Genomic DNA, 13,326 nt, shown 5'->3' with positions numbered 1-13,326 from the left:
GCCGTGGCCTCTCCCGTCGTGGAGCACAGGCTCTGGACGCGCAGGCTCAGCGGTCACGGCTCACGGGCCCAGCCGCTCCACGGCATGTGGGATTTTCCCGGACCGGGGCACGAACCCGCGTCCCCCGCATCAGCAGGCGGACTCTCAATCACTGCATCACCAGGGAAGCCCCTGGGATGTCTTATTATCATGGAGCTGTCAGAGTTTTCTGGATTTTGGAGAGGCAAAGCAAAGCACAGGTGAAAGGGACCATCATAGTCCCCCAAAGAAGTTAAGTGCCTGATAAGTCTTCCTGACTTTACTAAACATTTAACAAACACCTCCCAATATTGATAAGTCACAGAACAAACCTGTGATCTTTGTGAGAAAAGAAGTGTTTCTTTTCAGAGGTTATTTTGGCAGTGGGACTGATGCTCACGAAGTTTTAAAAGATGACCCAGGCAGAATGATGACATCGGGTAAGCGATTCTCTCCCTGACTCTGAGTGTCTGCCACCCTGACGATCACACATATTTTACGACCTGCCAACAGCACCTTCCTCCTTTTTCAAAGAGTATAAAATTAAATTCACTTCTCTTTCCTTGAGCACACACAGATGGCTAATCTGCTCCGGGGTTTTGATTGTGTTTTCAAGTCCCTACTTGCAGCCTCTCAGAATTTATCTAAAAATAATCACCGAAGTTGCAAAGCCAGATTTTCAGATCAGGAAATATTCTCTGATTTATGAACTGTACACGTTGGGTGTAACTGACAAAGCCTCATCACTCATCACAAGCTATTTTCCCCAGCTCACTTCTCCCTCCCTCCCTGTGCATGGCTCAGAACCCTGTTTAAGATGAGGTCACAGCAACATAGCCTCATTAACCTTGGCAGCCACGCAGCTGGCACTGGCTTTTGTCCCTCAGATGGACCAGTGAGCCCCAATGCCCAGCTGTACTGATCGACGTGATGATCTTCTGAACTCTTTTGGTTAAATTCCATTCCAGGCAAACACCTGGGTTCACTCCACTGATTGGACCTGTGCAGACATTTTCCTTTCTTTTGAGAATCATTCTTTAAATTCTGGAAGACATCCATATCCAAAATAGAAAATGAGATCGGGTTTACATGCTACAATGTGAAAAACGCCTTACTACTTCGCATACTAATCAGAGTAATTCAGCTTCCTCCTTCCCTTCCTCTTCTGCTCGACTTCACATTCTGTGTCAAAGTTTCCAAGTCAGAGGTATAACCAACTCAACTTAGAACAACTTCCTGCTCCTGATAGGAAGAGAAAAGCATCCCCTTCCTTCTCAACTGGCAGGAGGAGGAGATGAACCTCCCAGGGGAAGAAAATCCTCTGCCTATACTTCTCTGGCTCAAGAAAGAACAGAACTAGAACACACATCTTCTGACTTTGCATCCATTGCATATGCTAGAGTTGCAAATCCAACTGTCTACTGTAGCCAGACGAGTAATACAAAAAGTGAAGACGGCCATATTTGTCTTACAATGGTAACTGTGGCCAAGATAGTTACTACTCATCAAATATTCTGTGTGCTTCCTTGTATTTCCCAGGCTCCCTTGCAGTTAGGTTAGGGTGATGTGACTAGTTCTGGCCAATGGGCTGTGCGTGAAAGCTGCTTGTATCACTTCTGGGTCAAGGCTGTTAACAGCTGGAAAGCCTCCTCTACTTTCTTCTCCTTCAGCTATGGTGACTTTGGAGGTAACTACGCAAGAGGGAGATGGCCTGCTGATCTACATTCTACTGTATACTAGGTGGAAAGAAATCTTTATTGTTAGGCCAATGAGATTTTCAAGTTTTGTCCAGAATGCCAGTTAATGTTAATTACCCAAATGCAGCATCTTAAGTTGTATGCTTGAACAAAGACATAGTTTATCAAATTATAGACACACTCCTCACTGTCCTGATGGCATATGCTGTCTTCTATTTTTTCTAAAAAAATCAGTATTTGCAAATTATACATATATGGTTTATATAAATTAATATTACATATATAAATTATATATATAGGATAAAGGACTAATAATCTCTGAAAAATATCTGAAATTTATAAAGAACTCATACAACACAATAACAACTCCCACACAATCTGATTAAAAAATGGGCAGAGGAACTAAACAGACACGTTTCCAGAGAAAATATCCAAAAGGCCAACATGTACATGAAAAGATGCTCAACACCACTAATCATCACAGCAGTGCAAATCAAAAGTAGAATGAGGGACTTCCCTGGTGGCGCAGTGGTTAAGAATCTGCCTGCCAATGCAGGGAACATGGGTTCGAGCCCTGGTCCGGGAAGACACCACATGCTGCGGAGCAACTAAGCCCCTGCGCCACAACTACTGAGCCTGCGCTCTAGAGCCTGTGCGCCACAACTACTGAGCCCACGTGTCGCAACTACTGAAGCCTGCACGCTCTAGGGCCCGCGTGCCGCAACTACTGAGCCCGCATGCTGCAACTACTGAAGCCCGCGTGCCTAGAGCCTGTGCTCTGCAACAAAGGAGAAGCCACCGCAGTGAGAAGTCCGCACACCGTAATGAAGAGTAGCCCCCACTCGCTGCAACTAGAGAAAGCCTGTGCGCAGCAACGAAAATCCAAAAAAAAAAAAAAAAACTTAAAAAGAAAAAGTACAGTGAGATATTACTTCATACCTGTGAATGGCTGTCATCAACAAGACAAGAGATAACCAGTGTTGACAAGGTTGGAGAAGGGGACACTTGTACACAATCTGTGGGAATGTTAATTGGTTCAGCCATTAGAGAAACAGTATGGAGGTTGCTCAAAAAATTAAAACTAGAACTACCACGTGATGCAGCAGCTCCACTTCTGGGTTTATGTCCAAAAGAAATGAAAACAGTATATTAAAGAGATATCTGCACCCCCATGTTCACTGAAGCATCATTCACAATAGCCAAGATATGGAAATAATCTAAGTGTTCACCAATTAATGTGGTTAAAAAAATGATGCAGTATGTAAATATATACAGTGGAATATTATTCAGCCATGAAAAACAAAGAAATCCTGCCATTTGTAACAACATAGATGGACCTTGAGGGCATTATGCTAGATGAGAAAAGTCACACAGAGAAAGGCAAATACGGTATGACCTCATGCATATGTGGAATCTAAAGAAGTTGAACTCCCCAAACTAGAGTAGAATGGTGGTTACAGGGGTTGGGGGTGGGGAAATTGAGGACATGTTATTTAAGGGTACAAACTTGCAACTCATAGGTAAATAAGTCCTGGAGATCCAATGTACAGCACAGTGATTACAGGCAATAATACTGTATTATAAACTTTAAAGTTGCTAAAAGACTAGATCTTAATCATTCTCACCACAAAAAGGAAATGATAATCATGTGACAGAGGTGTTAGCTAATGCTACAATGGTAATCATATTGCAATATAGGATATATATAAATATATCAAATCAACATCTTATACGTTAAACTTATACAATGTTATATGTCAGTTACATCTCAATTTTTAAAAAAATTAAAAAAACTGATAATGATAGTAGCTAATATTTATTTTGTCATCACAGTGTCCTTTTATTACCCTCAGTTTACAAATGAGGAAACTGAAGCACAGAGAAGCTAAGTAAATTACCCTAGGTCACACAGCAAGTAGAAGTAGGGTTGGCAGATTTAGCAAATCAAAGAAACTGAGACACGCTTATACTAAAGATTATTCAGCGTTTATCTAAAATATAGGTTTAATAGGGTTTCCTGTATTTTTTGCGGTACACGGGCCTCTCACTGCTGTGGCCTCTCTCGCTGCAGAGCACAGGCTCCGGACACACAGGCTCAGCAGCCATGCCTCACGGACCCAGCTGCTCCGCGGCACGTGGGATCCTCCCAGACCGGGTCACAAACCTGTGTCCCCTGCATCGGCAGGCGGACTCTCAACCACTGTGCCACCAGGGAAGCCCAGGTTTCCTGTATTTTATCTGGTAACCCTAAGTAGAAGGGGCTACCAGAACTTGAACCCAGACAGTCTGACTCCTGAGTCCATGGCTTTACTCACATGCTACTCTACTTCTCAGGCTATTTTTAATTCTACACTTTTATTAAAAACATGGGCAAAAGAAATATTTCATTTTTTCAACTCTATTTGTGACAAAAGATAGATTTAAGTGGAGCAAGCACAAGTAAATGGTCAGAATGTTAGAGCCACAACACCAGACACACAACAGGGAGTGGCGGGGACTATGGCAAGTTTGAAACCATATGCTTCATCTAAGTAACAGTTTCTAACAGTTTCTACTAAGTATGACAGGTGAATGCCATGTGGGAATGCAGACTTCTTTTAAAAGAAAGCCGAAATACAGATTTTTTTTGGGTGAAATTTTCCCATTTTAAGAGGTTGGTAACTCAATTAAAATAATTATAATGCCTGGGCTCACAGAGCTCAAGTCAAAAAGAACAGGTCTGTAGGCTGGAGTCAAGCATTACTGCATTTGTCATTAGGTTGCTGGGAAGTCTCATCTTCCACTCAACTTCCTTCCTACGGAGGAGCTAGTTTGAGGGTTACACTCTAAAACTTAAAGTCATTATTAGGTGTATATTTAATTCAAGTCACTGGCTAGTTGGTGAACCTTTGGACAAGGCTTTGTGCTAAGCATGGCAGGGCTGCAGACATGAGCAAGTGACAATGCCCATCTTCCCTCGTATCTCATAAGTCATAACAAGACAAATAGAACGAACACCAGGGCAGACGGGAGAGGTGGGTAGGCTGTTAAGAGAGGGACACACCTACCATAAAGAGTAAACGAACAGAAGAAAGGCATCAGGCTGATTCACTTAGGAAAGATTTCACTAAGAAGGGGACACTCTGGCAAGATGACGGACAGGCACGGTTTCAGTAAACTTAGAGAGTTAAAGAAAAAGGAAGCAGCATAAACATGGCGTAGACTTGAGAGAGTTTTCAGTTTTGCTGGAGCAGAAAATGCTTTTAGAAGTTGGAGCTAGATCAGGTTGGAAAAGGAGGTTAGGGACCAGGCAAGGAAGATTCGAATCAAAACAGCACACGCGTGATAGATCTAGACCACTTTTATCAGCTCACACTTTCTACCACCCAAAGTCCTCACTGATAGTTTCTCAATTTGCGTGCCTGGGTAGCATAGTTTCTTTATCTCCAAGAAAACGGAGTAAGAGAGGTTAACTAGTTTTCTCAAGGTTACAAAGAAAATCAGAGAGAAAGGTAAGATCAGTACACGGATCATCTAAGTTAGAGGGTGGCAAACTTTCTGTTAAGAGTTGGAGAGCAAATACTCTTAGCTTTGTGGGTCAAACGGTCTCTGTTGCAGCTGCTTCCCGCTGCCATTGCTGGGTGAAAACGGCCACAGACACTCTGTGAACGAGTGGGCGTGGCTCTGTTCCAAGAAACCATTACTTACAAAACAGGCAGCGGGCTGGATTTGGCCACGGCTGCAGTTTGCTGACACCTGGTCTAAATTTTTTCATAACACGGTTTCAAAGGTGCTTTGGGAATTTGTTGACTTTGTTCACTTGGCCTAGAACAGGGCCTGAAATATAACAGGGGCTTAACAGGTGTTTGTTGACTGAAAAAAAAGTCACGTTCCCTGAAATTTAATAGATACATCAACAACCTACTTTAATATATTTGGCCTGGATGTCATCCTTTCTACTACCTTCCCCCTCTAGCCATGTTCAATTGCATCAAGTCCTATTGATACTACTTTTAAAATATCTTTCTCCACCATCCACTGCCGCCACCATCTCTCGCCTGAACTATTTAAGCAGAGTCAGTCTCTACACATATCCCCTCCTGTCACCATCTAATTCAGCCTCAACACAGAAGCCACATCTGAACAGTAGACAGGCCCTGCTTAAAACTCAATGGATACTGTAAATACTGCTGCCATGAACACTGGGGTGCATGTATCTTTTCAAAATAGCTTTTTCGTTTTCTTTGGATACATATCCAGTAGTGAAATTGCTGTATCACATGGGAGCTGTATTTTTAGTCTTCTGAGAAACCTCCATACTGTTTTCCAGAATAAATGCACCAATTTACATTCCCACCAACAGTGTACGAGGGTTCCCCTTTCTCCACATCCTTGCCAATATTTGTTATTTCTGTTCTTATTGATAATAGCCATTCTGACAGGTGTGAGGTGATACCTCATTGTGGTTTTGATTTGCATTTCTCTGATGATTAGCTATGTGGAGCATCTTTACAGGCCTAAAGAGTCCTGTTTCATGTGCCTTTTGATACTGAATTATATCAGCTATTTATATATTTTTGGATATTAACCTCTTATCGGTCATATCATTTCCAAATACATTCTTCCGTTCAGCAGGTTGTCTTTTTCGTTGATGGTCTCCTTTGCCATGCAAAAGCTTTTAAATTTAATTAGGTCCCATTTGTTTCTTTTTGCTTTTAGTTCTTTATCTTAGGAGACAGATCAAAAAAAAAAAAAACATTGCTACGATTTATGTCAAAGACTGTTCAGCGTATGTTCTCTTCTAGGAATTTTATGGTTTCAAGTCTTACGTTTAGGTCTTTAAGGCATCTTGAGTTTATTTTTGTATATGGTGTTAGGAAATGTTCTAATCGCAATGGAAAACACTAATTTTAAATGATATATGCACCCCAATGTTTACAGCAGCATTATTTAGAATATCTAACACATGGAAGCAACGTAACTGCCCATCAACAGATGAACGGATAAAGAAGATGTGATAGATATATATATATATACACACATATATATATGTATGTATATATATAGATATACAGTGGAATATTACTCAGCCATAAAAAAGAATGAAATTTTGCCATTTGCAACAATGTGGATGGATCTAGAGAGGATTATGCTTAGTGAAATAAGCCAAATACTCTATGTTATCATATATATAGAATCTAAAAAAAATAAAACAAACGAATGTATAAAACAAAACAGAGACAGAATCACAGGTATAGAGAGCAAACTAGTAGTTACCAGTGGGGAGAGGGAAGGGGGAGGGGCACGATGGGGGTAGGGAATTAAGAGGTACAAATTACTATGTATAAAATAAATAAGCAACAAGGATACATTGCATAGCACAGGGAAATATAGCCATTATTTTGTAATAACTTTAAACGGAGTACAATCTATAGAAGTAGCAAATCACTGTGTTGAACACCTGAAACATAATATTATAAATCAACTATGCTTCAACTAAAAAAAAAAAGTCACTTTGAAATAACTCAATGGAAGCCCACCTTATTTTGAATAAAACTAAACAACCCTCTGACCTCATCTGTGATGGCCCCTGTATCCACTACCGTTCCACTCACTGTGCTCTTTCCTGCCACAGCGCCTTTGCATAGCTCCCTCCTTTCCATTACCTTTCTTTCATTTGTCTAGTTCAAAGCTCTTTCAGTGTTCAAAGCTCAGCTTCCTGGCTCTCTACACCAGGTCAGATACCCTGCCTTCTCTCTCACCGCAGTCCTTATTATACACATTTGCAATCAGGTAATGTATTATCTGATTTATTGGTTAACGCCTGTCTTCCTGTTTCTTTTGCTTATCACTGTATGTCCTAGTATCAGCATAGTGTTTTCCACGTGGTAGGTACTCCTAAGTAGTTGTTGAACGAATGTATAACAACACAGAATCAATTTTGGAAAGGACCTTAGAACTTCAGTTGAATCTTCTGACCGGTGCAACATTCTCAACAATTTAAGTGGACTTTTAAGGTGCTGAGCTTGTTCCTTGGTTTCTGCAATCCGAAGCCGTGCTATTTTATTGGTTTGCTACTCTCTAACAGGTACCTTTGTGAAAAATGTTAATCACAATCTTCCAAAGTGTTAAGTCTCATGGAAGCTGTGGGAATCTCCCCTAAAGCTGGTGAGCTCTCCCCTCCATTTCCACTTTTCATAATTTTCCAATTTTTCTATAATTATCAGGTATCACTCTTATGAGTTAAAGTTTTATAAAGTCATCTTGAATTTACATATTGCCTTTCCCTCCAAACACAGTGGTGCTTATTACAAATGAATTATTTAATGTTTAGTTGTGAAATAGTTCAAGTATAAAGAACAGAATGAAAAATAAAACTGCATCTACAACTCAAGCCTGGTGCTCTAAAACTCTTTGGCTTTTTGTTTGCCCTGAAGGAATAAAGGAGCAGAAGTTATTATATTCAATTCCATTTTACAGACGGATTAATAAGCAAAGGGTTTAGATGACACTTCTGTGATGATACAGAATAGAAAAGGGTAGGAACTGGGATTATACTCAACACAATTCAAGTACCCATAGATGGTCTCATCTTGAGTTTTCCCATATTCTGTGATACACAAAGAGTAGCTCTCATTTTGCATTCAGAATACTGCTGAAACATGGTGAAAATTAAAGTCCTCTTGAGGCCATAATATAAATTGACCTTGAATGAAGAACAACCTCTTGAGGTTGTTCAAATCCTCACAGACAATGATTAATTGGGAAAAGCCACTATGGCCTCTATCTCACGACCGGAAAACCTAGAACAGAAGCAAAGCACATGGCTTCCTCCAGACACGCGTCAAGCCTGCATTTCAAGTAGGTGACTTGTAGGCCTGTTAGACTTTCGCTGCTTCCTTGGTGTTTAGTTATATATAAAAGAACATTTTCACTCCTAGATTTTGAATTTCAGGTACTAATGTTCCCTCAAATGAATTAAAGGACAAAAGGAAGACTCTTCATGGGCGATCTATCCTCTCTTTCTGTGATCTCTTATTCTTTATCAAGAGGTAAGGGCCAGTTTCTGAGATGCTTACCTGGGTATCCTGCCACCTGGTTTGAGGTACTAAGTTAAGACAACCTCCAAGAGTGTAAGAGAAACTTGGTGAGAAGTGGTAAGAACAGCTCTTTTGACCTGTACAGTTTCCCCTCGGTGGGGATGTATTAACTCTAGCTAAACACATTAGTGCCACCTATTGGAAAAATATATTTTGATAAAGTTGCAGGCTTAACGTTGTACTACTGGAAAATGCCTCCCTCAATGGCAATTTCCCTGCCAAAGAAAAACCAAGTGAAGCCAGCTCACTGAAGGAACGGTAGGTGAGCTCTAGGTATTTTGTTTGGGGGGGAAAAAAAGCTTTCATTTTTAACTGGATACAAAGAAAATATGAAATAATAATGAAATCTGAGACCCACAAACACCATAGTTCGGGAAAGAGCTTTGCTGCAAGTTGTCACACGGCCAACTCTAATGGGGGCTGAGTTTCCTGGAGTGTAAGCATAGCAGGCTATTCTCATGAGCTGGGGGCTTTCTTTTTTGAGCTCTGTTACAAAAGGACCCAGAATTCTGGACGAGAGGCAGGGATGACCTCGGGAGACCTGATCTATTGTATCTTTTCAAAGAAAGGAAAAAGCACCACCCTCCCCTTGTTAATTAAAAACAGAAATTACTTGGTTGTAAATTACAAAATGGCCCTTCTCACCCTCCTCCCTACTCTCCCCTACCACCAAAGGACTTTTTAACACAACAGTATGAAATCTGTAGGAACATCCTCTCTGGGGAAAAATGGTACAAAGAAGGTAAGCAACAAATAGGACAATATGTATGTATCATGTGCTGTGTGTAAATTCAAAGAAAAAGAAGAGGAGAAGAAGGGGAGGAAGGGGAGGGGGGAGACGGGGTAGGAGGAGAATAATTCTGGCAAAGGGCATAATCATTTTCCTGAAATAAATCAGAAACGAAACAAACCACAAAACCGAAAATCTATTATGGAAGTTTAGGGTAGGGAGACGGATTTTGCTTTCTGGTTTATGTTTCTGTACTTAAAATTTTTTCTGGTCATATATACCTAATTATTTGTTTTAATTCAAGAAAAAAAAAATGGCATGGCAAAGCTAACCTATGCCATGAGAAGTCCAGATCAAACTTGTGCTTGGAGGTGGGTAGTACCCTAGAAGAGGTCAAGAAGACTCTAGGAGAAGGATGTTTTCCCTTGATCTGGGAGCTGGTGGCCAGTAACAAAGGTGTGCTCGTCTGGAAATTCACCGAGCTGTCTATTTCTGATTTGTATACTTTCCTACATGCGTGTGCAGCTGGAATAAAAGTTCCAAGAATTATGTCAAGAGGAATCCTTGGGTAGTAAGATTACAGACCAGTTGTTTTCTTTCTCTTTCCCTGTATTAAAAAATAAACTAATCAATGTTATAAAAACCAATGAAAAGCGACTCAGTTTTGAAATTTTGTCTCCCAAATGTATGTTTCAAATACATCTGTTTACACATCGCTGTGGTCAACAGAGTGAGAAAAAACTCCTGTGATCCATGCTGAGAGTTTCCTTCACACGAGTCGGGGTAGGGAATCTCTTCTGCAGCTTTGCTTGTTCAGCCTGGGCTCAGTGTCCTGGCAGGGAGACACGGCAGGGCCCTCGGCCCAGAGGCCGAGGTTTTCGATAACCAGTGCAAAAGCTCCTGTGTTCTTTCATGCGAGGCTGTCCAGCGGCCGGGAGGCCCAGCATATATCTGAATCAGGCCAGCTCCTCTCTCCCTCCCTGGAAAGGGCACCTCAATCGCTCCCGGTCTGCAGGAATCCACCAGTTCAGATTACCTGTTTACCAGCGAACATTTGATGGGCTTGCAGATATCCTGGCAGATAAGTTTTCAAATGACTATGCCTACCATGCCCTTTATTTGGAAGAGCCACCTTATACCCCTGCAGCTGGCGAACAAGTGTGCTGTATTTCCTATCAGCTTCTGATAAGGATGGGGAAACACTGAAGACCCAGGTAGGGTTACAAGGGAAACGTTTGTGTGTGCTTGACAAACGTCACGCTACCACCCGACATTTTACATTCAGGGTATTATCAGTTGTGCTAACTGCACAGGTTAGAACTTTAATCTTGTTCACTAAGATGGCAGATAAAGTTGGAGTGAAACCAGTAAGGGTTTTTTTTTTCTATCACTCCAAAGAAAAGAGTCTTAGGGGCTGAATGCTTGGCTTTTGTAATTTTCCACTAGGTTATCCTTTTCTTTTAAAAAGCACGTGATTTAACTCTCACGTGTGTTCTTACGGATGGCAACGGGCATTCCAAAGTGGATTTATAGATCTATTTATCTTAAAACTTGGGGCAGGACAGAAAAGAAATCTAGAATTTAAGAAGAACAATGATCTGTTTCCTGGTATAATGTCCTAATTTTTCACTATGTGGAAAACGGACTTCAATAACAAAAAGGAGTTAGCAGTATTTGCTATAACAGTGGTAACTTTAGCAGCTGTCATCTGTCAAACACCTACTATGCGCCATGCGCTGAAGTTCAGCTTTAATGTGAACTGAGGCATTTCATTTCTATCACACATCACTCCTACTATACGAGAGAGGAAATACGTCTCGAGGTGTCTGAAAACACGTCCCAGGACACATAGGTGGGATGCAAGTTGCAGAGGTGGGGCTTGACCTCAGATCTTTTTTTTTCTGAAGGCCTCTCTTTCCCACTTTCTTTCTTCCTATGTTACGCTAATCTATTGCTACTGCCCTTGTCACTTGTGCAAGATTTACAGCTCAACAATTTGGGGCTATCCATTGGCTTCTTAGGGTAATAATACTCGGGGAAAACACAGAAACCGACCCCTTCACAAGCAACTCTAGGAGGCTGGCAGCTTAGGAGTCAAAATCTTTTAACTTTGAAGGAGTCTGGGTAGCTTTGAGATGGTTACGTCCTTCTAGATTCTTCTGGGCAGAAAAAGACTGAAGAATGGGTTCTAGTAAAGTTGAGACTGGTGGTCTTCGTGGTGATGGTGGTGGGGTGATTTTATGGACTACAGCTCTCTTGGTTGAGATTGCAAGAGCTGGATCGAGCCATGTCAGAGATGCTTGGGAAACCGTATGGTAAGGGAATTCCTATGTTAGGGGGTTTGGAGGCGATGATTGAGGTGGGAGCCTATTTTATTTGCTTCTTAAAGAGCCAATCTAAAAGCACACAATCCAGGGTCAACTATCTTCTCAATTTATACGTACACAAGCCCTGGATATCTAAAGTGAATAGAAGTGTATATAATTTAGAAATGGTGTGTTTTCAGGTTTGCGATCATTTTTGATAGAGGTCGGCTCCCTGAGATACCAGCAAATGAAAAGGAGAAATGGGAAAACAAATACTCATTCCACTTAATCAGTTCTCGGGGAATGGCACTTGTGTGTATACCTACTTTACAGTAGTTTCGTCTTTGCCTGGCTTGGCATCCAACCCAGTGGTGGTATAAACTTTAAGGTCAAGGGCTAATTTGGTTCCAGAAGTTGCCATAAGAATCCTGCTGCCCACAGAAAGATGACAGTTTTGAACAGTGGATTCCCCAACTCCAGAGGTCAGCTGAGGCGGACTTTACCAAGTTTACATAACAAAGAGCAATTCTGTTAACTAAAATGATTAATTCCTGTCAGCACACATCAAACAAAACTGTTACAAAACATTATTGTCTGGGTTCACATTGCATAGTAAGGGTTTTTCACAAGTTCCATTTCCAATAACTCTTTTGAAAAAGCCAGAATTTTTTTTTTTTTTTGAGGGGGTGGTGGTGAACAGACATCAATTTCCAGAGGAATCCATGAATGGGGCTGAGTAGGCTGCCGTCTTAAGTGCGAGACATGTCACAGTGATGTGGCAGGAAAAACACAACAGCCCTTCTGAGGAAAGGGGGCCTTCCAGGGATCAGGGATTGAGGAAAAATGCACCGCAGTACAAAGCCTGGATTGTCCTCCTCCTGAGAGACAATGGGGTATTTAAAGGCTCAGGGCATCAGAATTCCAACTTACTCCTTTAAGGCATTTTCAAGTCTTATGTCTCACAGCTGACAGTAAAAGTGAGGAGAGAAAGCCTGTTTTTGTGAGCTCTTTTGCAATGAGGGAGGCAGCTGGATTTGAAGATGCTGTTCCTCTGCCAGCATGGTGATTCTTGAAAGGCCTAACAATTTAATGAGCCCGTTTTCTGCTTCTTAGAAAGTAGTGACAGGGGTAAGGGAAAAGTACGAAATCCCCACACTGAAAGGTCTTGGTGTGAGTACCGATTCTGCCAGTTATTTGGGTGACCTTAAGCATGACCCTCAACCCTTCCTCATTTGTAAAGAATAGTAACTGTCCCCGAGCCCATTTCTCTGGGTTGCTGTGAAAAACAAAAGCAATAATGTACGCAAAGGTAGTTTATTACCAAGAGTTTCAGAAAAAGAAATGACCGTTAGGGTGAACATTCCTGTCTGGACAATGCTCTCCCTTGAAAAAGACTTTGGGGAGGGGGTTTTCAACAAGTAAGTTAGGACCTTTTTCCTCTGATTAATCCTCTTCTTAGGCTATTGAATCTCTTAGCTTCCTAGTCATTTGGTTAA

The sequence above is a fragment of the Leucopleurus acutus genome (assembly GCF_964270905.1).
Source record: "Leucopleurus acutus genome assembly, chromosome: 10".
Classification (NCBI taxonomy): domain Eukaryota; kingdom Metazoa; phylum Chordata; class Mammalia; order Artiodactyla; family Delphinidae; genus Leucopleurus; species Leucopleurus acutus.
The sequence above is the reverse complement of the archived record's forward strand: the minus strand, read 5'-3'. Positions refer to the sequence as shown.